Source organism: Dreissena polymorpha, chromosome 13, assembly GCF_020536995.1.
Source record: "Dreissena polymorpha isolate Duluth1 chromosome 13, UMN_Dpol_1.0, whole genome shotgun sequence".
In the NCBI taxonomy this organism is placed as follows: Eukaryota; Metazoa; Mollusca; class Bivalvia; order Myida; family Dreissenidae; genus Dreissena; species Dreissena polymorpha.
Window position 1 is genome coordinate 7,396,105 of NC_068367.1, and position 25,177 is coordinate 7,421,281.

Genomic DNA, 25,177 nt, shown 5'->3' on the forward strand with positions numbered 1-25,177 from the left:
CCTTAAAGCACATCCGACCAAGTTAGTCGTCTGCCAGAATTTGACATTTGACCATCAAAAACTCTCTGTATTGCAAAACATAACTGCCAGATGTCATTTTGACCCAAATAAGGGCTGTTTGCAATTGGGCTGTTGCACTTGGGGTCATAAGGGGGGTAAATGCTGGGAAAATCACACCGAAACCTGTTCCGGAGACATATTCTAAGACTACTTAACACCCGGTATTGTTTTTCAGTGCCATTTTGACATTAATTTGCATCAATCTCAATAATGAACCTAATGCATGTCTTTATTTCATCTGTATTTTATTATTGTTTACTTTTGAGCCTTTTCTGTTAAAAATGCCCGCCAATTTTGGACCTACACTTCTATCCGCCTTCGCCTTCAACCCATTCAGGCAGATCTACTCAGAATAACACTACTTTGCCTTATTTTACCTGTTTGGATATCTCGCTGAGTTCAAGTAAAATCAAGTATTCAGCTGAAAACACAAAAATGATAATAATATTATGCTTTCTTTCCTGGAAGAATGTTGTTGCGATAGACCCTGCATGAAAAACACCAGGGAATCTGTATTTAAGTGACCTTAATATTATGCGTAAACCTAAGTGTGCATTTGTAGGCGGTGTCGAAATGGGTCTATAGCTCTGCCTGAACTGTCGTCCAATTGGTTTACAAGTCCGGCTGAAGTGACAGGCCATCAAAAACTGTACAGTGTGACTGATTCGGAGACGGCCCTCAACACTCGCCCAGTCGTGTCGAGAGGATCGGTGTCTTTGCAGGTTAGTACGCCGTTATTTTCAATTAAATCTATTGTAAAATGATTTCTTTGATATCCTGGCACACTTTTGTCACCAAAATTAGGAAATTGTGTGGTTTTACATTGACTGCAGCTCTGAAACCAAACTTTGTGGCGATAACTTTGCCGGTGTGCCCGACAATGTGATGCCGGCGTGGTGAATTAACCATTTGCAGCAAATAAAGCGAGAAAGACTATTGAAAGCTTACTCTAATTGTATCTAACTTACATTAGTTGGCACCGTAATGGGCAAATGCGCACAAAAAAACCTTTTTTGTTTTCTCAGATTACACGGAATTGAGCACCCGGGCCAGACTGACACTTTCCGGAGCCTGCCCTAGACGGAACTCGAGCCGAGGAATCATAGGTCCAGGTGTGACAAAAGACTTAAAGCTCATGTCTGACGATGACTTTTTTTAGTCAGGAAGCCAAGTGTGTTGTTTTTCCATGCAAGCGAGCCCTTTTGTTGGGTCAAATGACATCAGCATTGCTGCTTCTTACATGGATTTTACCTAAAATGTGCAAAAAAAAATATAAAAAGTTTGTTCGAATCCAGTTCAAAACCTGCTTTGATGCACCAATATTGCCCATTGATGATTTTTTTTTCACTTATTAAGCCATATGTAAGATAAGCTTTGCCCTATTAGAATCGAAAGACATGCCTTGTATGGAGTCTAAGTGCTGCATGTATGATGTAACCGAGTTTGCCTTTTCTACCTTAATTCTTGACGCGAAACGCTGTTACGCATGGCGCTCTTCAACGGCAACTTTATGAAATTAATCTGTGTGTCATCTGTACCGGAACTTTGTGATCTTTCTCAAAACAGATTATACCTGTGGGAAAAGTGCCTTTAATTTAAATTTGAAGGGGTTGGGTTTCTCTTAAAGGTCACATAACCCCAAACCGGAACTCCTGTTTTTAGGGTTTACATGCAGTCAGTTTGATACTTAGCACACATTGTTGAGTGCATGCTGCCTCAGGATTTGTAACAATACATTGCAAATGGTTGGTTTTGGTATCAACTTGAAGGTATATTTGTAAGCAATAAGAAAATAAGCCATTTTTGTGCTCTACTTTTTGTGTTGATGGTTCCCGGCCTTCGAAAGTAGGTCATACTATTTGAGCCCCAAATGGTTGTCTGCACAGCTGTCAAAACCGGTTTGCCTATTCTAAGGTAAATATTTTGAGTTTGCGCGTATAGATTTAATGACATGCATTTTTTTCAAAAGATTATGCATAATCTTTCCAATGATGTATGATGATATAGTGGGTATGCGCCTTGATCATGGTGTAAAAATTGATATCGAACTTCAACTATTTATATGTAATATAGAAGGAAATAATTGCGCATGCGTAACCTTTAAGCACATCCGACCAAGTTAGTCGTCTGCCAGAATTTTGACATTTGACCATTAAAAACTCTCTGTATTGCAAAACATAACTGCCAGATGTCATTTTGACCCAAATAAGGGCTGTGTTTGCAATTGGGGCTGTTGCACTTGGGGTCATAAGGGGGGTAAATGCTGGAAAATCACACCGAAACCTGTTCCGGAGACATATTCTAAGACTACTTAACACCCCGGTATGTTTTTTCAGTGCCATTTGACATTAATTTGCATCAATCTCAATAATGAACCTAATGCATGTCTTTATTTCATCTGTATTTATTATTATTGTTTACTTTTTGAGCCTTTTTCTGTAAAAATGCCCCGCCAATTTTGGACCCTACACTTCTATCCGCCTTCGCCTTCAACCATTCAGGCAGATCTACTCAGAATAACACTACTTTGCCTATTTTACCTGTTTGGATATCTCGCTGAGTTCAAGTAAACTCAAGTATTCAGCTGAAAACACAAAAATGATAATAATATTATGCTTTCTTTCCTGGAAGACTGTTGTTGCGATAGACCCTGCATGAAAAACACCAGGGAATCTGTATTTAAGTGACCTTAATATATGCGTAAACCTAAGTGTGCATTTGTAGGCCGGTGTCGAAATGGGTCTATAGCTCTGCCTGAACTGTCGTCCAATTGGTTTACAAGTCCGGCTGAAGTGACAGGCCATCAAAACTGTACAGTGTGACTGATTCGGAGACGGCCCTCAACACTCGCCCAGTCGTGTCGAGAGGATCGGTGTCTTTGCAGGTTAGTACGCCGTTATTTTCAATTAAATCTATTGTAAAATGATTTCTTTGATATCCTGGCACACTTTTGTCACCAAAATTAGGAAATTTGTGTGTTTTACATTGACTGCAGCTCTGAAACCAAACTTTGTGGCGATAACTTTGCCGGTGTGCCCGACAATGTGATGCCGGCGTGGTGAATTAACCATTTGCAGCAAATAAAGCGAGAAAGACTATTGAAAGCTTACTCTAATTGTATCTAACTTACATTAGTTGGCACCGTAATGGGCAAATGCGCACAAAAAACCTTTTTTGTTTTTCTCAGATTACACGGAATTGAGCACCCGGGCCAGACTGACACTTTCCGGAGCCTGCCCTAGACGGAACTCGAGCCGAGGAATCATAGGTCCAGGTGTGACAAAAGACTTAAAGCTCATGTCTGACGATGACTTTTTTTAGTCAGGAAGCCAAGTGTGTTGTTTTTCCATGCAAGCGAGCCCTTTTGTTGGGTCAAATGACATCAGCATTGCTGCTTCTACATGGATTTTACCTAAAATGTGCAAAAAAAATATAAAAAGTTTGTTCGAATCCAGTTCAAAACCTGCTTTGATGCACAAATATTGCCATTGATGATTTTTTTCCCTTATTAAGCCATATGTAAGATAAGCTTTGCCTATTAGAATCGAAAGGACATGCCTTGTATGGAGTCTAAGTGCTGCATGTATGATGTAACCGAGTTTGGCTTTTCTACCTTAATTCTTGACGCGAAACGCTGTTACGCATGGCGCTTTCAACGGCAACTTTTATGAATTAATCTGTGTGTCATTGTACCGGAACTTTGTGATCTTTCTCAAAACAGATTATACCTGTGGGAAAAGTGCCTTTAATTTAAATTTGAAGGGGTTGGGTTCTCTTTAAAGGTCACATAACCCCAACCGGAACTCCTGTTTTTAGGGTTACATGCAGTCAGTTTGATACTTAGCACACATTGTTGAGTGCATGCTGCCTAGGATTTGTAAAATACATTGCAAATGGTTGGTTTTGGTATCAACTTGAAGGTATATTGTAAGCAATAAGAAAATAAGCCATTTTTGTGCTCTACTTTTTGTGTTGATGGTTCCCGGCTTCGAAAGTAGGTCATACTATTTGAGCCCAAAATGGTTGTCTGCACAGCTGTCAAAACCGGTTTGCCTATTCTAAGGTAAATATTTGAGTTTGCGCGTATAGAATTTAATGACATGCATTTTTTTCAAAAGATTATGCATTAATCTTTCCAATGATGTATGATGATATAGTGGGTATGCGCTTGATCATGGTAAAAATTGATATCGAACTTCAACTATTTTATATGTAATATAGAAGGAAATTAATTGCGCATGCGTAACCTTTAAGCACATCCGACCAAGTTAGTCGTCTGCCCAGAATTTTGACATTTGACCATCAAAAAACTCTCTGTATTGCAAAACATAACTGCCAGATGTCATTTTGACCCAAATAAGGGCTGTTTGCAATTGGGCTGTTGCACTTGGGGTCATAAGGGGGGTAAATGCTGGAAAAATCACACCGAAACCTGTTCCGGAGACATATTCTAAGACTACTTAAACACCCGGTATTGTTTTTCAGTGCCATTTTGACATTAATTTGCATCAATCTCAATAATGAACCTAATGCATGTCTTTATTTCATCTGTATTTATTATTATTGTTTACTTTTTGAGCCTTTTTCTGTTTAAAAATGCCCGCCAATTTTGGACCTACACTTCTATCCGCCTTCGCCTTCAACCCATTCAGGCAGATCTACTCAGAATAACACTACTTTGCCTTATTTTACCTGTTTGGATATCTCGCTGAGTTCAAGTAAAATCAAGTATTCAGCTGAAAACACAAAAATGATAATAATATTATGCTTTCTTTCCTGGAAGAATGTTGTTTTGCGATAGACCCTGCATGAAAACACCAGGGAATCTGTATTTAAGTGACCTTAATATTATGCGTAAACCTAAGTGTGCATTTGTAGGCGGTTGTCGAAATGGGTCTATAGCTCTGCCTGAACTGTCGTCCAATTGGTTTACAAGTCCGGCTGAAGTGACAGGCCATCAAAAACTGTACAGTGTGACTGATTCGGAGACGGCCCTCAACACTCGCCCAGTCGTGTCGAGAGGATCGGTGTCTTTGCAGGTTAGTACGCCGTTATTTTCAATTAAATCTATTGTAAAATGATTTCTTTGATATCCTGGCACACTTTTGTCACCAAAATTAGGAAAATTTGTGTGTTTTACATTGACTGCAGCTCTGAAACCAAACTTTGTGGCGATAACTTTGCCGGTGTGCCCGACAATGTGATGCCGGCGTGGTGAATTAACCATTTGCAGCAAATAAAGCGAGAAAGACTATTGAAAGCTTACTCTAATTGTATCTAACTTACATTAGTTGGCACCGTAATGGGCAAATGCGCACAAAAAACCTTTTTTGTTTTCTCAGATTACACGGAATTGAGCACCCGGGCCAGACTGACACTTTCCGGAGCCTGCCCTAGACGGAACTCGAGCCGAGGAATCATAGGTCCAGGTGTGACAAAAGACTTAAAGCTCATGTCTGACGATGACTTTTTTTTAGTCAGGAAGCCAAGTGTGTTGTTTTTCCATGCAAGCGAGCCCTTTTGTTGGGTCAAATGACATCAGCATTGCTGCTTCTACATGGATTTTACCTAAAATGTGCAAAAAAAATATAAAAAGTTTGTTCGAATCCAGTTCAAAACCTGCTTTGATGCACAAATATTGCCATTGATGATTTTTTTCACTTATTAAGCCATATGTAAGATAAGCTTTGCTATTAGAATCGAAAGACATGCCTTGTATGGAGTCTAAGTGCTGCATGTATGATGTAACCGAGTTTGGCTTTTCTACCTTAATTCTTGACGCGAAACGCTGTTACGCATGGCGCTTTCAACGGCAACTTTTATGAATTAATCTGTGTGTCATTGTACCGGAACTTTGTGATCTTTCTCAAAACAGATTATACCTGTGGGAAAAGTGCCTTTAATTTAAATTTGAAGGGTTGGGTTCTCTTAAAGGTCACATAACCCCAACCGGAACTCCTGTTTTTAGGGTTACATGCAGTCAGTTTGATACTTAGCACACATTGTTGAGTGCATGCTGCCTAGGATTTGTAAAATACATTGCAAATGGTTGGTTTTGGTATCAACTTGAAGGTATATTTGTAAGCAATAAGAAAATAAGCCATTTTTGTGCTCTACTTTTTGTGTTGATGGTTCCCGGCTTCGAAAGTAGGTCATACTATTTGAGCCCAAAATGGTTGTCTGCACAGCTGTCAAAACCGGTTTGCCTATTCTAAGGTAAATATTTTGAGTTTGCGCGTATATAGAATTTAATGACATGCATTTTTTTCAAAAGATTATGCATTAATCTTTCCAATGATGTATGATGATATAGTGGGTATGCGCTTGATCATGGTAAAAATTGATATCGAACTTCAACTATTTTATATGTAATATAGAAGGAAATTAATTGCGCATGCGTAACCTTTAAGCACATCCGACCAAGTTAGTCGTCTGCCAGAATTTTGACATTTGACCATTAAAAACTCTCTGTATTGCAAAACATAACTGCCAGATGTCATTTTGACCCAAATAAGGGCTGTTTGCAATTGGGCTGTTGCACTTGGGGTCATAAGGGGGGTAAATGCTGGAAAATCACACCGAAACCTGTTCCGGAGACATATTCTAAGACTACTTAAACACCCGGGTATTGTTTTTTCAGTGCCATTTTGACATTTAATTTGCATCAATCTCAATAATGAACCTAATGCATGTCTTTATTTCATCTGTATTTATTATTATTGTTACTTTTTGAGCCTTTTTCTGTTAAAAATGCCCGCCAATTTTGGACCTACACTTCTATCCGCCTTCGCCTTCAACCCATTCAGGCAGATCTACTCAGAATAACACTACTTTGCCTTATTTTACCTGTTTGGATATCTCGCTGAGTTCAAGTAAAATCAAGTATTCAGCTGAAAACACAAAAATGATAATAATATTATGCTTTCTTTCCTGGAAGAATGTTGTTGCGATAGACCCTGCATGAAAAACACCAGGGAATCTGTATTTTAAGTGACCCTTAATATTATGCGTAAACCTAAGTGTGCATTTGTAGGCGGTGTCTTGTCGAAATGGGTCTATAGCTCTGCCTGAACTGTCGTCCAATTGGTTTACAAGTCCGGCTGAAGTGACAGGCCATCAAAAACTGTACAGTGTGACTGATTCGGAGACGGCCCTCAACACTCGCCCAGTCGTGTCGAGAGGATCGGTGTCTTTGCAGGTTAGTACGCCGTTATTTTCAATTAAATCTATTGTAAAATGATTTCTTTGATATCCTGGCACACTTTTGTCACCAAAATTAGGAAATTTGTGTGTTTTACATTGACTGCAGCTCTGAAACCAAACTTTGTGGCGATAACTTTGCCGGTGTGCCCGACAATGTGATGCCGGCGTGGTGAATTAACCATTTGCAGCAAATAAAGCGAGAAAGACTATTGAAAGCTTACTCTAATTGTATCTAACTTACATTAGTTGGCACCGTAATGGGCAAATGCGCACAAAAAACCTTTTTTGTTTTCTCAGATTACACGGAATTGAGCACCCGGGCCAGACTGACACTTTCCGGAGCCTGCCCTAGACGGAACTCGAGCCGAGGAATCATAGGTCCAGGTGTGACAAAAGACTTAAAGCTCATGTCTGACGATGACTTTTTTTAGTCAGGAAGCCAAGTGTGTTGTTTTTCCATGCAAGCGAGCCCTTTTGTTGGGTCAAATGACATCAGCATTGCTGCTTCTACATGGATTTTACCTAAAATGTGCAAAAAAATATAAAAAGTTTGTTCGAATCCAGTTCAAAACCTGCTTTGATGCACAAATATTGCCATTGATGATTTTTTTCACTTATTAAGCCATATGTAAGATAAGCTTGCCTATTAGAATCGAAAGACATGCCTTGTATGGAGTCTAAGTGCTGCATGTATGATGTAACCGAGTTTGGCTTTTCTACCTTAATTCTTGACGCGAAACGCTGTTACGCATGGCGCTTTCAACGGCAACTTTTATGAATTAATCTGTGTGTCATTGTACCGGAACTTTGTGATCTTTCTCAAAACAGATTATACCTGTGGGAAAAGTGCCTTTTAATTTAAATTTGAAGGGTTGGGTTCTCTTAAAGGTCACATAACCCCAAACCGGAACTCCTGTTTTTAGGGTTACATGCAGTCAGTTTGATACTTAGCACACATTGTTGAGTGCATGCTGCCTAGGATTTGTAAAATACATTGCAAATGGTTGGTTTTGGTATCAACTGAAGGTATATTTGTAAGCAATAAGAAATAAGCCATTTTTGTGCTCTACTTTTTGTGTTGATGGTTCCCGGCTTCGAAAGTAGGTCATACTATTTGAGCCCAAAATGGTTGTCTGCACAGCTGTCAAAACCGGTTTGCCTATTCTAAGGTAAATATTTTGAGTTTGCGCGTATAGAATTTAATGACATGCATTTTTTTCAAAAGATTATGCATTAATCTTTCCAATGATGTATGATGATATAGTGGGTATGCGCTTGATCATGGTAAAAATTGATATCGAACTTCAACTATTTTATATGTAATATAGAAGGAAATTAATTGCGCATGCGTAACCTTTAAGCACATCCGACCAAGTTAGTCGTCTGCCAGAATTTTGACATTTGACCATTCAAAAACTCTCTGTATTGCAAAACATAACTGCCAGATGTCATTTTTGACCCAAATAAGGGCTGTTTGCAATTGGGCTGTTGCACTTGGGGTCATAAGGGGGGTAAATGCTGGAAAATCACACCGAAACCTGTTCCGGAGACATATTCTAAGACTACTTAAACACCCGGTATGTTTTTCAGTGCCATTTTGACATTAATTTGCATCAATCTCAATAATGAACCTAATGCATGTCTTTATTTCATCTGTATTTATTATTATTGTTTACTTTTTGAGCCTTTTTCTGTTAAAAATGCCCGCCAATTTTGGACCTACACTTCTATCCGCCTTCGCCTTCAACCCATTCAGGCAGATCTACTCAGAATAACACTACTTTGCCTTATTTTACCTGTTTGGATATCTCGCTGAGTTCAAGTAAAATCAAGTATTCAGCTGAAAACACAAAAATGATAATAATATTATGCTTTCTTTCCTGGAAGAATGTTGTTGCGATAGACCCTGCATGAAAAACACCAGGGAATCTGTATTTAAGTGACCTTAATATTATGCGTAAACCTAAGTGTGCATTTGTAGGCGGGTGTCGAAATGGGTCTATAGCTCTGCCTGAACTGTCGTCCAATTGGTTTACAAGTCCGGCTGAAGTGACAGGCCATCAAAAACTGTACAGTGTGACTGATTCGGAGACGGCCCTCAACACTCGCCCAGTCGTGTCGAGAGGATCGGTGTCTTTGCAGGTTAGTACGCCGTTATTTTCAATTAAATCTATTGTTAAAATGATTTCTTTGATATCCTGGCACACTTTTGTCACCAAAATTAGGAAATTTGTGTGTTTTACATTGACTGCAGCTCTGAAACCAAACTTTGTGGCGATAACTTTGCCGGTGTGCCCGACAATGTGATGCCGGCGTGGTGAATTAACCATTTGCAGCAAATAAAGCGAGAAAGACTATTGAAAGCTTACTCTAATTGTATCTAACTTACATTAGTTGGCACCGTAATGGGCAAATGCGCACAAAAACCTTTTTGTTTTCTCAGATTACACGGAATTGAGCACCCGGGCCAGACTGACACTTTCCGGAGCCTGCCCTAGACGGAACTCGAGCCGAGGAATCATAGGTCCAGGTGTGACAAAAGACTTAAAGCTCATGTCTGACGATGACTTTTTTTAGTCAGGAAGCCAAGTGTGTTGTTTTTCCATGCAAGCGAGCCCTTTTGTTGGGTCAAATGACATCAGCATTGCTGCTTCTACATGGATTTTACCTAAAATGTGCAAAAAAATATAAAAGTTTGTTCGAATCCAGTTCAAAACCTGCTTTGATGCACAAATATTGCCATTGATGATTTTTTTTCACTTATTAAGCCATATGTAAGATAAGCTTTGCCTATTAGAATCGAAAGACATGCCTTGTATGGAGTCTAAGTGCTGCATGTATGATGTAACCGAGTTTGGCTTTTCTACCTTAATTCTTGACGCGAAACGCTGTTACGCATGGCGCTTTCAACGGCAACTTTTATGAATTAATCTGTGTGTCATTGTACCGGAACTTTGTGATCTTTCTCAAAACAGATTATACCTGTGGGAAAAGTGCCTTTAATTTAAATTTGAAGGGGTTGGGTTCTCTTTAAAGCACATCCGACCAAGTTAGTCGTCTGCCAGAATTTTGACATTTGACCATCAAAAACTCTCTGTATTGCAAAACATAACTGCCAGATGTCATTTTGACCCAAATAAGGGCTGTTTGCAATTGGGCTGTTGCACTTGGGGTCATAAGGGGGGTAAATGCTGGAAAATCACACCGAAACCTGTTCCGGAGGACATATTCTAAGACTACTTAAACACCCGGTATTGTTTTTCAGTGCCATTTTGACATTAATTTGCATCAATCTCAATAATGAACCTAATGCATGTCTTTATTTCATCTGTATTTATTATTATTGTTTACTTTTTGAGCCTTTTTCTGTTAAAAATGCCCGCCAATTTTGGACCTACACTTCTATCCGCCTTCGCCTTCAACCCATTCAGGCAGATCTACTCAGAATAACACTACTTTGCCTTATTTTACCTGTTTGGATATCTCGCTGAGTTCAAGTAAAATCAAGTATTCAGCTGAAAACACAAAAATGATAATAATATTATGCTTTCTTTCCTGGAAGAATGTTGTTGCGATAGACCCTGCATGAAAAACACCAGGGAATCTGTATTTAAGTGACCTTAATATTATGCGTAAACCTAAGTGTGCATTTGTAGGCGGTGTCGAAATGGGTCTATAGCTCTGCCTGAACTGTCGTCCAATTGGTTTACAAGTCCGGCTGAAGTGACAGGCCATCAAAAACTGTACAGTGTGACTGATTCGGGAGACGGCCCTCAACACTCGCCCAGTCGTGTCGAGAGGATCGGTGTCTTTGCAGGTTAGTACGCCGTTATTTTCAATTAAATCTATTGTAAAATGATTTCTTTGATATCCTGGCACACTTTTGTCACCAAAATTAGGAAATTTGTGTGTTTTACATTGACTGCAGCTCTGAAACCAAACTTGTGGCGATAACTTTGCCGGTGTGCCCGACAATGTGATGCCGGCGTGGTGGAATTAACCATTTGCAGCAAATAAAGCGAGAAAGACTATTGAAAGCTTACTCTAATTGTATCTAACTTACATTAGTTGGCACCGTAATGGGCAAATGCGCACAAAAACCTTTTTGTTTTCTCAGATTACACGGAATTGAGCACCCGGGCCAGACTGACACTTTCCGGAGCCTGCCCTAGACGGAACTCGAGCCGAGGAATCATAGGTCCAGGTGTGACAAAAGACTTAAAGCTCATGTCTGACGATGACTTTTTTTAGTCAGGAAGCCAAGTGTGTTGTTTTTCCATGCAAGCGAGCCCTTTTGTTGGGTCAAATGACATCAGCATTGCTGCTTCTACATGGATTTTACCTAAAATGTGCAAAAAAAATATAAAAAGTTTGTTCGAATCCAGTTCAAAACCTGCTTTGATGCACAAATATTGCCATTGATGATTTTTTTCACTTATTAAGCCATATGTAAGATAAGCTTTGCCTATTAGAATCGAAAGACATGCCTTGTATGGAGTCTAAGTGCTGCATGTATGATGTAACCGAGTTTGGCTTTTCTACCTTAATTCTTGACGCGAAACGCTGTTACGCATGGCGCTTTCAACGGCAACTTTTATGAATTAATCTGTGTGTCATTGTACCGGAACTTTGTGATCTTTCTCAAAACAGATTATACCTGTGGGAAAAGTGCCTTTAATTTAAATTTGAAGGGGTTGGGTTCTCTTAAAGCACATCCGACCAAGTTAGTCGTCTGCCAGAATTTTGACATTTGACCATTCAAAACTCTCTGTATTGCAAAACATAACTGCCAGATGTCATTTTGACCCAAATAAGGGCTGTTTGCAATTGGGCTGTTGCACTTGGGGTCATAAGGGGGGTAAATGCTGGAAAATCACACCGAAACCTGTTCCGGAGACATATTCTAAGACTACTTAAACACCCGGTATTGTTTTTCAGTGCCATTTTGACATTAATTTGCATCAATCTCAATAATGAACCTAATGCATGTCTTTATTTCATCTGTATTTATTATTATTGTTTACTTTTTTGAGCCTTTTTCTGTTAAAAATGCCCGCCAATTTTGGACCTACACTTCTATCCGCCTTCGCCTTCAACCCATTCAGGCAGATCTACTCAGAATAACACTACTTTGCCTTATTTTACCTGTTTGGATATCTCGCTGAGTTCAAGTAAAATCAAGTATTCAGCTGAAACACACAAAAATGATAATAATATTATGCTTTCTTTCCTGGAAGAATGGTTGTTGCGATAGACCCTGCATGAAAAACACCAGGGAATCTGTATTTAAGTGACCTTAATATTATGCGTAAACCTAAGTGTGCATTTGTAGGCGGTGTCGAAATGGGTCTATAGCTCTGCCTGAACTGTCGTCCAATTGGTTTACAAGTCCGGCTGAAGTGACAGGCCATCAAAAACTGTACAGTGTGACTGATTCGGAGACGGCCCTCAACACTCGCCCAGTCGTGTCGAGAGGATCGGTGTCTTGCAGGTTAGTACGCCGTTATTTTCAATTAAATCTATTGTAAAATGATTTCTTTGATATCCTGGCACACTTTTGTCACCAAAATTAGGAAATTTGTGTGTTTTACATTGACTGCAGCTCTGAAACCAAACTTTGTGGCGATAACTTTGCCGGTGTGCCCGACAATGTGATGCCGGCGTGGTGAATTAACCATTTGCAGCAAATAAAGCGAGAAAGACTATTGAAAGCTTACTCTAATTGTATCTAACTTACATTAGTTGGCACCGTAATGGGCAAATGCGCACAAAAAACCTTTTTTGTTTTCTCAGATTACACGGAATTGAGCACCCGGGCCAGACTGACACTTTCCGGAGCCTGCCCTAGACGGAACTCGAGCCGAGGAATCATAGGTCCAGGTGTGACAAAAGACTTAAAGCTCATGTCTGACGATGACTTTTTTTAGTCAGGAAGCCAAGTGTGTTGTTTTTCCATGCAAGCGAGCCCTTTTGTTGGGTCAAATGACATCAGCATTGCTGCTTCTACATGGATTTTACCTAAAATGTGCAAAAAAAATATAAAAAGTTTGTTCGAATCCAGTTCAAAACCTGCTTTGATGCACAAATATTGCCATTGATGATTTTTTTCACTTATTAAGCCATATGTAAGATAAGCTTTGCCTATTAGAATCGAAAGACATGCCTTGTATGGAGTCTAAGTGCTGCATGTATGATGTAACCGAGTTTGGCTTTTCTACCTTAATTCTTGACGCGAAACGCTGTTACGCATGGCGCTTTCAACGGCAACTTTTATGAATTAATCTGTGTGTCATTGTACCGGAACTTTGTGATCTTTCTCAAAACAGATTATACCTGTGGGAAAAGTGCCTTTAATTTAAATTTGAAGGGGTTGGGTTCTCTTAAAGGTCACATAACCCCAGACCGGAACTCCTGTTTTTAGGGTTACATGCAGTCAGTTTGATACTTAGCACACATTGTTGAGTGCATGCTGCCTAGGATTTGTAAAATACATTGCAAATGGTTGGTTTTGGTATCAACTTGAAGGTATATTTGTAAGCAATAAGAAAATAAGCCATTTTTGTGCTCTACTTTTTGTGTTGATGGTTCCCGGCTTCGAAAGTAGGTCCTACTATTTGAGCCCAAAATGGTTGTCTGCACAGCTGTCAAAACCGGTTTGCCTATTCTAAGGTAAATATTTTGAGTTTGCGCGTATAGAATTTAATGACATGCATTTTTTTCAAAAGATTATGCATTAATCTTTCCAATGATGTATGATGATATAGTGGGTATGCGCTTGATCATGGTAAAAATTGATATCGAACTTCAACTATTTTATATGTAATATAGAAGGAAATTAATTGCGCATGCGTAACCTTTAAGCACATCCGACCAAGTTAGTCGTCTGCCAGAATTTTGACATTTGACCATTAAAAACTCTCTGTATTGCAAAACATAACTGCCAGATGTCATTTTGACCCAAATAAGGGCTGTTTGCAATTGGGCTGTTGCACTTGGGGTCATAAGGGGGGTAAATGCTGGAAAATCACACCGAAACCTGTTCCGGAGACATATTCTAAGACTACTTAAACACCCGGTATTGTTTTTCAGTGCCATTTTGACATTAATTTGCATCAATCTCAATAATGAACCTAATGCATGTCTTTATTTCATCTGTATTTATTATTATTGTTTACTTTTTGAGCCTTTTTCTGTTAAAAATGCCCGCCAATTTTGGACCTACACTTCTATCCGCCTTCGCCTTCAACCCATTCAGGCAGATCTACTCAGAATAACACTACTTTGCCTTATTTTACCTGTTTGGATATCTCGCTGAGTTCAAGTAAAATCAAGTATTCAGCTGAAAACACAAAAATGATAATAATATTATGCTTTCTTTCCTGGAAGAATGTTGTTGCGATAGACCCTGCATGAAAAACACCAGGGAATCTGTATTTAAGTGACCTTAATATTATGCGTAAACCTAAGTGTGCATTTGTAGGCGGTGTCGAAATGGGTCTATAGCTCTGCCTGAACTGTCGTCCAATTGGTTTACAAGTCCGGCTGAAGTGACAGGCCATCAAAACTGTACAGTGTGACTGATTCGGAGACGGCCCTCAACACTCGCCCAGTCGTGTCGAGAGGATCGGTGTCTTTGCAGGTTAGTACGCCGTTATTTTCAATTAAATCTATTGTAAAATGATTTCTTTGATATCCTGGCACACTTTTGTCACCAAAATTAGGAAATTTGTGTGTTTTACATTGACTGCAGCTCTGAAACCAAACTTTGTGGCGATAACTTTGCCGGTGTGCCCGACAATGTGATGCCGGCGTGGTGAATTAACCATTTGCAGCAAATAAAGCGAGAAAGACTATTGAAAGCTTACTCTAATTGTATCTAACTTACATTAGTTGGCACCGTAATGGGCAAATGCGCACAAAAAACCTTTTTTGTTTTCTCAGATTACACGGAATTGAGCACCCGGGCCAGACTGACACTTTCCGGAGCCTGCCCTAGACGGAACTCGAGCCGAGGAATCATAGGTCCAGGTGTGACAAAAGACTTAAAGCTCATGTCTGACGATGACTTTTTTTAGTCAGGAAGCCAAGTGTGTTGTTTTTCCATGCAAGCGAGCCCTTTTGTTGGGTCAAATGACATCAGCATTGCTGCTTCTACATGGATTTTACCTAAAATGTGCAAAAAAAATATAAAAAGTTTGTTCGAATCCAGTTCAAAACCTGCTTTGATGCACAAATATTGCCATTGATGATTTTTTTCACTTATTAAGCCATATGTAAGATAAGCTTTGCCTATTAGAATCGAAAGACATGCCTTGTATGGAGTCTAAGTGCTGCATGTATGATGTAACCGAGTTTGGCTTTTCTACCTTAATTCTTGACGCGAAACGCTGTTACGCATGGCGCTTTCAACGGCAACTTTTATGAATTAATCTGTGTGTCATTGTACCGGAACTTTGTGATCTTTCTCAAAACAGATTATACCTGTGGGAAAAGTGCCTTTAATTTAAATTTGAAGGGGTTGGGTTCTCTTAAAGGTCACATAACCCCAAACCGGAACTCCTGTTTTTAGGGTTACATGCAGTCAGTTTGATACTTAGCACACATTGTTGAGTGCATGCTGCCTAGGATTTGTAAAATACATTGCAAATGGTTGGTTTTGGTATCAACTTGAAGGTATATTTGTAAGCAATAAGAAAATAAGCCATTTTTGTGCTCTACTTTTTGTGTTGATGGTTCCCGGCTTCGAAAGTAGGTCATACTATTTGAGCCCAAAATGGTTGTCTGCACAGCTGTCAAAACCGGTTTGCCTATTCTAAGGTAAATATTTTGAGTTTGCGCGTATAGAATTTAATGACATGCATTTTTTTCAAAAGATTATGCATTAATCTTTCCAATGATGTATGATGATATAGTGGGTATGCGCTTGATCATGGTAAAAATTGATATCGAACTTCAACTATTTTATATGTAATATAGAAGGAAATTAATTGCGCATGCGTAACCTTTAAGCACATCCGACCAAGTTAGTCGTCTGCCAGAATTTTGACATTTGACCATTCAAAAACTCTCTGTATTGCAAAACATAACTGCCAGATGTCATTTTGACCCAAATAAGGGCTGTTTGCAATTGGGCTGTTGCACTTGGGGTCATAAGGGGGGTAAATGCTGGAAAATCACACCGAAACCTGTTCCGGAGACATATTCTAAGACTACTTAAACACCCGGTATTGTTTTTCAGTGCCATTTTGACATTAATTTGCATCAATCTCAATAATGAACCTAATGCATGTCTTTATTTCATCTGTATTTATTATTATTGTTTACTTTTTGAGCCTTTTTCTGTTAAAAATGCCCGCCAATTTTGGACCTACACTTCTATCCGCCTTCGCCTTCAACCCATTCAGGCAGATCTACTCAGAATAACACTACTTTGCCTTATTTTACCTGTTTGGATATCTCGCTGAGTTCAAGTAAAATCAAGTATTCAGCTGAAAACACAAAAATGATAATAATATTATGCTTTCTTTCCTGGAAGAATGTTGTTGCGATAGACCCTGCATGAAAAACACCAGGGAATCTGTATTTAAGTGACCTTAATATTATGCGTAAACCTAAGTGTGCATTTGTAGGCGGTGTCGAAATGGGTCTATAGCTCTGCCTGAACTGTCGTCCAATTGGTTTACAAGTCCGGCTGAAGTGACAGGCCATCAAAAACTGTACAGTGTGACTGATTCGGAGACGGCCCTCAACACTCGCCCAGTCGTGTCGAGAGGATCGGTGTCTTTGCAGGTTAGTACGCCGTTATTTTCAATTAAATCTATTGTAAAATGATTTCTTTGATATCCTGGCACACTTTTGTCACCAAAATTAGGAAATTTGTGTGTTTTACATTGACTGCAGCTCTGAAACCAAACTTTGTGGCGATAACTTTGCCGGTGTGCCCGACAATGTGATGCCGGCGTGGTGAATTAACCATTTGCAGCAAATAAAGCGAGAAAGACTATTGAAAGCTTACTCTAATTGTATCTAACTTACATTAGTTGGCACCGTAATGGGCAAATGCGCACAAAAAACCTTTTTTGTTTTCTCAGATTACACGGAATTGAGCACCCGGGCCAGACTGACACTTTCCGGAGCCTGCCCTAGACGGAACTCGAGCCGAGGAATCATAGGTCCAGGTGTGACAAAAGACTTAAAGCTCATGTCTGACGATGACTTTTTTTAGTCAGGAAGCCAAGTGTGTTGTTTTTCCATGCAAGCGAGCCCTTTTGTTGGGTCAAATGACATCAGCATTGCTGCTTCTACATGGATTTTACCTAAAATGTGCAAAAAAAATATAAAAAGTTTGTTCGAATCCAGTTCAAAACCTGCTTTGATGCACAAATATTGCCATTGATGATTTTTTTTCACTTATTAAGCCATATGTAAGATAAGCTTTGCCTATTAGAATCGAAAGACATGCCTTGTATGGAGTCTAAGTGCTGCATGTATGATGTAACCGAGTTTGGCTTTTCTACCTTAATTCTTGACGCGAAACGCTGTTACGCATGGCGCTTTCAACGGCAACTTTTATGAATTAATCTGTGTGTCATTGTACCGGAACTTTGTGATCTTTCTCAAAACAGATTATACCTGTGGGAAAAGTGCCTTTAATTTAAATTTGAAGGGGTTGGGTTCTCTTAAAGGTCACATAACCCCAACCGGAACTCCTGTTTTTAGGGTTACATGCAGTCAGTTTGATACTTAGCACACATTGTTGAGTGCATGCTGCCTAGGATTTGTAAAATACATTGCAAATGGTTGGTTTTGGTATCAACTTGAAGGTATATTTGTAAGCAATAAGAAAATAAGCCATTTTTGTGCTCTACTTTTTGTGTTGATGGTTCCCGGCTTCGAAAGTAGGTCATACTATTTGAGCCCAAAATGGTTGTCTGCACAGCTGTCAAAACCGGTTTGCCTATTCTAAGGTAAATATTTTGAGTTTGCGCGTATAGAATTTAATGACATGCATTTTTTTCAAAAGATTATGCATTAATCTTTCCAATGATGTATGATGATATAGTGGGTATGCGCTTGATCATGGTAAAAATTGATATCGAACTTCAACTATTTTATATGTAATATAGAAGGAAATTAATTGCGCATGCGTAACCTTTAAGCACATCCGACCAAGTTAGTCGTCTGCCAGAATTTTGACATTTGACCATAAAAACTCTCTGTATTGCAAAACATAACTGCCAGATGTCATTTTGACCCAAATAAGGGCTGTTTGCAATTGGGCTGTTGCACTTGGGGTCATAAGGGGGGTAAATGCTGGAAAATCACACCGAAACCTGTTCCGGAGACATATTCTAAGACTACTTAAACACCCGGTATTGTTTTTCAGTGCCATTTTGACATTAATTTGCATCAATCTCAATAATGAACCTAATGCATGTCTTTATTTCATCTGTATTTATTATTATTGTTTACTTTTTGAGCCTTTTTCTGTTAAAAATGCCCGCCAATTTTGGACCTACACTTCTATCCGCCTTCGCCTTCAACCCATTCAGGCAGATCTACTCAGAATAACACTACTTTGCCTTATTTTACCTGTTTGGATATCTCGCTGAGTTCAAGTAAAATCAAGTATTCAGCTGAAAACACAAAAATGATAATAATATTATGCTTTCTTTCCTGGAAGAATGTTGTTGCGATAGACCCTGCATGAAAAACACCAGGGAATCTGTATTTAAGTGACCTTAATATTATGCGTAAACCTAAGTGTGCATTTGTAGGCGGTGTCGAAATGGGTCTATAGCTCTGCCTGAACTGTCGTCCAATTGGTTTACAAGTCCGGCTGAAGTGACAGGCCATCAAAAACTGTACAGTGTGACTGATTCGGAGACGGCCCTCAACACTCGCCCAGTCGTGTCGAGAGGATCGGTGTCTTTGCAGGTTAGTACGCCGTTATTTTCAATTAAATCTATTGTAAAATGATTTCTTTGATATCCTGGCACACTTTTGTCACCAAAATTAGGAAATTTGTGTGTTTTACATTGACTGCAGCTCTGAAACCAAACTTTGTGGCGATAACTTTGCCGGTGTGCCCGACAATGTGATGCCGGCGTGGTGAATTAACCATTTGCAGCAAATAAAGCGAGAAAGACTATTGAAAGCTTACTCTAATTGTATCTAACTTACATTAGTTGGCACCGTAATGGGCAAATGCGCACAAAAAACCTTTTTTGTTTTCTCAGATTACACGGAATTGAGCACCCGGGCCAGACTGACACTTTCCGGAGCCTGCCCTAGACGGAACTCGAGCCGAGGAATCATAGGTCCAGGTGTGACAAAAGACTTAAAGCTCATGTCTGACGATGACTTTTTTTAGTCAGGAAGCCAAGTGTGTTGTTTTTTCCATGCAAGCGAGCCCTTTTGTTGGGTCAAATGACATCAGCATTGCTGCTTCTACATGGATTTTACCTAAAATGTGCAAAAAAATATAAAAAGTTTGTTCGAATCCAGTTCAAAACCTGCTTTGATGCACAAATATTGCCATTGATGATTTTTTTCACTTATTAAGCCATATGTAAGATAAGCTTTGCCTATTAGAATCGAAAGACATGCCTTGTATGGAGTCTAAGTGCTGCATGTATGATGTAACCGAGTTTGGCTTTTCTACCTTAATTCTTGACGCGAAACGCTGTTACGCATGGCGCTTTCAACGGCAACTTTTATGAATTAATCTGTGTGTCATTGTACCGGAACTTTGTGATCTTTCTCAAAACAGATTATACCTGTGGGAAAAGTGCCTTTAATTTAAATTTGAAGGGGTTGGGTTCTCTTAAAGGTCACATAACCCCAACCGGAACTCCTGTTTTTAGGGTTACATGCAGTCAGTTTGATACTTAGCACACATTGTTGAGTGCATGCTGCCTAGGATTTGTAAAATACATTGCAAATGGTTGGTTTTGGTATCAACTTGAAGGTATATTTGTAAGCAATAAGAAAATAAGCCATTTTTGTGCTCTACTTTTTGTGTTGATGGTTCCCGGCTTCGAAAGTAGGTCATACTATTTGAGCCCAAAATGGTTGTCTGCACAGCTGTCAAAACCGGTTTGCCTATTCTAAGGTAAATATTTTGAGTTTGCGCGTATAGAATTTAATGACATGCATTTTTTTCAAAAGATTATGCATTAATCTTTCCAATGATGTATGATGATATAGTGGGTATGCGCTTGATCATGGTAAAAATTGATATCGAACTTCAACTATTTTATATGTAATATAGAAGGAAATTAATTGCGCATGCGTAACCTTTAAGCACATCCGACCAAGTTAGTCGTCTGCCAGAATTTTGACATTTGACCATTAAAAACTCTCTGTATTGCAAAACATAACTGCCAGATGTCATTTTGACCCAAATAAGGGCTGTTTGCAATTGGGCTGTTGCACTTGGGGTCATAAGGGGGGTAAATGCTGGAAAATCACACCGAAACCTGTTCCGGAGACATATTCTAAGACTACTTAAACACCCGGTATTGTTTTTCAGTGCCATTTTGACATTAATTTGCATCAATCTCAATAATGAACCTAATGCATGTCTTTATTTCATCTGTATTTATTATTATTGTTTACTTTTTGAGCCTTTTTCTGTTAAAAATGCCCGCCAATTTTGGACCTACACTTCTATCCGCCTTCGCCTTCAACCCATTCAGGCAGATCTACTCAGAATAACACTACTTTGCCTTATTTTACCTGTTTGGATATCTCGCTGAGTTCAAGTAAAATCAAGTATTCAGCTGAAAACACAAAAATGATAATAATATTATGCTTTCTTTCCTGGAAGAATGTTGTTGCGATAGACCCTGCATGAAAAACACCAGGGAATCTGTATTTAAGTGACCTTAATATTATGCGTAAACCTAAGTGTGCATTTGTAGGCGGTGTCGAAATGGGTCTATAGCTCTGCCTGAACTGTCGTCCAATTGGTTTACAAGTCCGGCTGAAGTGACAGGCCATCAAAAACTGTACAGTGTGACTGATTCGGAGACGGCCCTCAACACTCGCCCAGTCGTGTCGAGAGGATCGGTGTCTTTGCAGGTTAGTACGCCGTTATTTTCAATTAAATCTATTGTAAAATGATTTCTTTGATATCCTGGCACACTTTTGTCACCAAAATTAGGAAATTTGTGTGTTTTACATTGACTGCAGCTCTGAAACCAAACTTTGTGGCGATAACTTTGCCGGTGTGCCCGACAATGTGATGCCGGCGTGGTGAATTAACCATTTGCAGCAAATAAAGCGAGAAAGACTATTGAAAGCTTACTCTAATTGTATCTAACTTACATTAGTTGGCACCGTAATGGGCAAATGCGCACAAAAAACCTTTTTTGTTTTCTCAGATTACACGGAATTGAGCACCCGGGCCAGACTGACACTTTCCGGAGCCTGCCCTAGACGGAACTCGAGCCGAGGAATCATAGGTCCAGGTGTGACAAAAGACTTAAAGCTCATGTCTGACGATGACTTTTTTTAGTCAGGAAGCCAAGTGTGTTGTTTTTCCATGCAAGCGAGCCCTTTTGTTGGGTCAAATGACATCAGCATTGCTGCTTCTACATGGATTTTACCTAAAATGTGCAAAAAAAATATAAAAAGTTTGTTCGAATCCAGTTCAAAACCTGCTTTGATGCACAAATATTGCCATTGATGATTTTTTTCACTTATTAAGCCATATGTAAGATAAGCTTTGCCTATTAGAATCGAAAGACATGCCTTGTATGGAGTCTAAGTGCTGCATGTATGATGTAACCGAGTTTGGCTTTTCTACCTTAATTCTTGACGCGAAACGCTGTTACGCATGGCGCTTTCAACGGCAACTTTTATGAATTAATCTGTGTGTCATTGTACCGGAACTTTGTGATCTTTCTCAAAACAGATTATACCTGTGGGAAAAGTGCCTTTAATTTAAATTTGAAGGGGTTGGGTTCTCTTAAATTTAAGCACATCCGACCAAGTTAGTCGTCTGCCAGAATTTTGACATTTGACCATTAAAAACTCTCTGTATTGCAAAACATAACTGCCAGATGTCATTTTGACCCAAATAAGGGCTGTTTGCAATTGGGCTGTTGCACTTGGGGTCATAAGGGGGGTAAATGCTGGAAAATCACACCGAAACCTGTTCCGGAGACATATTCTAAGACTACTTAAACACCCGGTATTGTTTTTCAGTGCCATTTTGACATTAATTTGCATCAATCTCAATAATGAACCTAATGCATGTCTTTATTTCATCTGTATTTATTATTATTGTTTACTTTTTGAGCCTTTTTCTGTTAAAAATGCCCGCCAATTTTGGACCTACACTTCTATCCGCCTTCGCCTTCAACCCATTCAGGCAGATCTACTCAGAATAACACTACTTTGCCTTATTTTACCTGTTTGGATATCTCGCTGAGTTCAAGTAAAATCAAGTATTCAGCTGAAAACACAAAAATGATAATAATATTATGCTTTCTTTCCTGGAAGAATGTTGTTGCGATTGACCCTGCATGAAAAACACCAGGGAATCTGTATTTAAGTGACCTTAATATTATGCGTAAACCTAAGTGTGCATTTGTAGGCGGTGTCGAAATGGGTCTATAGCTCTGCCTGAACTGTCGTCCAATTGGTTTACAAGTCCGGCTGAAGTGACAGGCCATCAAAAACTGTACAGTGTGACTGATTCGGAGACGGCCCTCAACACTCGCCCAGTCGTGTCGAGAGGATCGGTGTCTTTGCAGGTTAGTACGCCGTTATTTTCAATTAAATCTATTGTAAAATGATTTCTTTGATATCCTGGCACACTTTTGTCACCAAAATTAGGAAATTTGTGTGTTTTACATTGACTGCAGCTCTGAAACCAAACTTTGTGGCGATAACTTTGCCGGTGTGCCCGACAATGTGATGCCGGCGTGGTGAATTAACCATTTGCAGCAAATAAAGCGAGAAAGACTATTGAAAGCTTACTCTAATTGTATCTAACTTACATTAGTTGGCACCGTAATGGGCAAATGCGCACAAAAAACCTTTTTTGTTTTCTCAGATTACACGGAATTGAGCACCCGGGCCAGACTGACACTTTCCGGAGCCTGCCCTAGACGGAACTCGAGCCGAGGAATCATAGGTCCAGGTGTGACAAAAGACTTAAAGCTCATGTCTGACGATGACTTTTTTTAGTCAGGAAGCCAAGTGTGTTGTTTTTCCATGCAAGCGAGCCCTTTTGTTGGGTCAAATGACATCAGCATTGCTGCTTCTACATGGATTTTACCTAAAATGTGCAAAAAAAATATAAAAAGTTTGTTCGAATCCAGTTCAAAACCTGCTTTGATGCACAAATATTGCCATTGATGATTTTTTTCACTTATTAAGCCATATGTAAGATAAGCTTTGCCTATTAGAATCGAAAGACATGCCTTGTATGGAGTCTAAGTGCTGCATGTATGATGTAACCGAGTTTGGCTTTTCTACCTTAATTCTTGACGCGAAACGCTGTTACGCATGGCGCTTTCAACGGCAACTTTTATGAATTAATCTGTGTGTCATTGTACCGGAACTTTGTGATCTTTCTCAAAACAGATTATACCTGTGGGAAAAGTGCCTTTAATTTAAATTTGAAGGGGTTGGGTTCTCTTAAAGGTCACATAACCCCAGACCGGAACTCCTGTTTTTAGGGTTACATGCAGTCAGTTTGATACTTAGCACACATTGTTGAGTGCATGCTGCCGAGGATTTGTAAAATACATTGCAAATGGTTGGTTTTGGTATCAACTTGAAGGTATATTTGTAAGCAATAAGAAAATAAGCCATTTTTGTGCTCTACTTTTTGTGTTGATGGTTCCCGGCTTCGAAAGTAGGTCATACTATTTGAGCCCAAAATGGTTGTCTGCACAGCTGTCAAAACCGGTTTGCCTATTCTAAGGTAAATATTTTGAGTTTGCGCGTATAGAATTTAATGACATGCATTTTTTTCAAAAGATTATGCATTAATCTTTCCAATGATGTATGATGATATAGTGGGTATGCGCTTGATCATGGTAAAAATTGATATCGAACTTCAACTATTTTATATGTAATATAGAAGGAAATTAATTGCGCATGCGTAACCTTTAAGCACATCCGACCAAGTTAGTCGTCTGCCAGAATTTTGACATTTGACCATTAAAAACTCTCTGTATTGCAAAACATAACTGCCAGATGTCATTTTGACCCAAATAAGGGCTGTTTGCAATTGGGCTGTTGCACTTGGGGTCATAAGGGGGGTAAATGCTGGAAAATCACACCGAAACCTGTTCCGGAGACATATTCTAAGACTACTTAAACACCCGGTATTGTTTTTCAGTGCCATTTTGACATTAATTTGCATCAATCTCAATAATGAACCTAATGCATGTCTTTATTTCATCTGTATTTATTATTATTGTTTACTTTTTGAGCCTTTTTCTGTTAAAAATGCCCGCCAATTTTGGACCTACACTTCTATCCGCCTTCGCCTTCAACCCATTCAGGCAGATCTACTCAGAATAACACTACTTTGCCTTATTTTACCTGTTTGGATATCTCGCTGAGTTCAAGTAAAATCAAGTATTCAGCTGAAAACACAAAAATGATAATAATATTATGCTTTCTTTCCTGGAAGAATGTTGTTGCGATAGACCCTGCATGAAAAACACCAGGGAATCTGTATTTAAGTGACCTTAATATTATGCGTAAACCTAAGTGTGCATTTGTAGGCGGTGTCGAAATGGGTCTATAGCTCTGCCTGAACTGTCGTCCAATTGGTTTACAAGTCCGGCTGAAGTGACAGGCCATCAAAAACTGTACAGTGTGACTGATTCGGAGACGGCCCTCAACACTCGCCCAGTCGTGTCGAGAGGATCGGTGTCTTTGCAGG

The 25,177-nt window shown here is 39.3% G+C and overlaps 1 long non-coding RNA gene across 5 annotated transcripts in view; it reads left to right on the forward strand.

Annotated features, from left to right (window-relative positions):
- The first annotated feature begins 177 nt into the window (after positions 1 to 177).
- The window catches only part of LOC127855779 (uncharacterized), a 33,413-nt gene continuing 8,413 nt past the window's right edge, over positions 178 to 25,177 (forward strand). The window contains exons 1-13 of one of the 5 annotated variants that reach the window (XR_008037734.1): positions 178 to 221; positions 623 to 782; positions 5,403 to 5,489; positions 14,744 to 14,902; positions 15,205 to 15,291; positions 16,893 to 17,052; positions 17,355 to 17,441; positions 19,041 to 19,200; positions 19,503 to 19,589; positions 21,189 to 21,348; positions 21,651 to 23,027; positions 23,330 to 23,416; positions 25,017 to 25,176. This is a non-coding gene — a long non-coding RNA (uncharacterized LOC127855779). Of the gene's footprint in view, positions 222 to 498; positions 783 to 1,085; positions 1,173 to 3,247; positions 3,335 to 5,402; positions 5,490 to 7,560; positions 7,648 to 14,743; positions 14,903 to 15,204; positions 15,292 to 16,892; positions 17,053 to 17,354; positions 17,442 to 19,040; positions 19,201 to 19,502; positions 19,590 to 21,188; positions 21,349 to 21,650; positions 23,028 to 23,329; positions 23,417 to 25,016; position 25,177 lie in introns of those variants that run through there. The other 4 variants (XR_008037732.1, XR_008037733.1, XR_008037731.1 and 1 more) reach the window with 4 other exon arrangements.